We start from the raw sequence: 1,600 nt of genomic DNA, 5'->3' as shown, positions 1-1,600 counted from the left end.
AAATTTGAAATACTACTTATAATAAAAATAATAACATTTTTGAAGTCACTGTATTTTTAGTATGGTTTCTAATATAATATTATAATTACTGAAAACAATTTAAATTTAATCGAAACTTGTATTTATATTATGTTCATAAAAAATACTTTCAAAATGACATTTTTAAAAATATTTAAAGAACGAGCGTAAAATGTTAATACTAATGCATATATATATATATATATATATATATATATATATATATATAACGATAATAATAATAATATATAATATATTATTGATTAGGTTTGATATTTGATATAAATTAAAGTGATTCTAATTTATAAAACATTCAACACCCTAGCACCCCTTAATATTAAAGGGGATGTTAATGACATGTAACATCCCAATATCACATTCGCATATAAACCTATATTTTTATATATTAAGAAATATAATTTTACATATTTGGTCTCAATATTTACAAAAGCTACGTTACAAAGTAGCTAACAAGTTTTCCTATATAATTTTAATACAAAACTTGTATACATAACAAGTATTTAAATACAAAAAGATAACACATTATCCCAACATCTCATGCAAGTATTTATAAATTCTTCACAATTTTTCCTTCCCTTATCATCCAGTTATGTCTGACCTGTAATGCAAATTTTGAAATACAATTGAGGGTTAGACCTTGAAGTCTAGTGAGAAATATTTTTGTCTGCTATTACAGAATGAATAATCACCAAAACACTTTTATAAACTCACGTTTGTATAAATAACAAATAAACATCATTTTAACAAACAAACATCTTTTGTCGCATCTTTAAGATGAGACATCTCCAAATTATCACATCAATTAACAAAATAACTCATCGCATCATATAGGTAAAATCATAATTTACTCGCATTACATGGGTGAGACAATCCATTTCCTTGCAACACACTAATGCGATGACCTCATCTCATCGCATCACCTTGATGCAATAAGCCCAACTTGTCGCATCAATAGGATGTGATAAGTCAACCTTGTCGAATCACAAGGATGCGACAAACATACTCATCGCATCACAAGAATGCGATAAACATATCTCATTGCATCAATAGGATGCGATAAACTCAAGTCATTGCATCACACAGATACGACAACTCCAGGTCATCACATCATAAAGATGCGACAAACAGATTGTCAACTTTGATTAAAACCCATTTTTTACATTCAGTTGAGTTTGTCACCCTTATCTTAACATACACCTCTCCTGATTATACCACATTTATCGCATAAATACATTTTTCCTGCTTATGTTACTTTTATCCCAAAATACACCTATCCGGATTATGCCACCCTTATCCCGAGATACACTTATCCTGATTATGTCACTCTTATCTCATAATACACTTATCTGGATTATGCCACCCTTAATACTAAATTATGCTAAACATAACATAAAAATATTTTTTCATAAATTCTCCACGTAAAGAACTATACGGTTTTAATCCAACAAAATAAGATGAAAGTTTGTAAAATAAACACGCCTTAAGATTTCATAGAGATGAATATATATATATATATATATATATATATATATATATATATATATATATAAGAACAACAATT

This window comes from Cynara cardunculus, assembly GCF_001531365.2.
Source record: "Cynara cardunculus var. scolymus isolate 2C chromosome LG 15, CcrdV1, whole genome shotgun sequence".
NCBI classification, from domain to species: domain Eukaryota; kingdom Viridiplantae; phylum Streptophyta; class Magnoliopsida; order Asterales; family Asteraceae; genus Cynara; species Cynara cardunculus.
Note: the sequence above shows the minus strand (reverse complement) of the source record.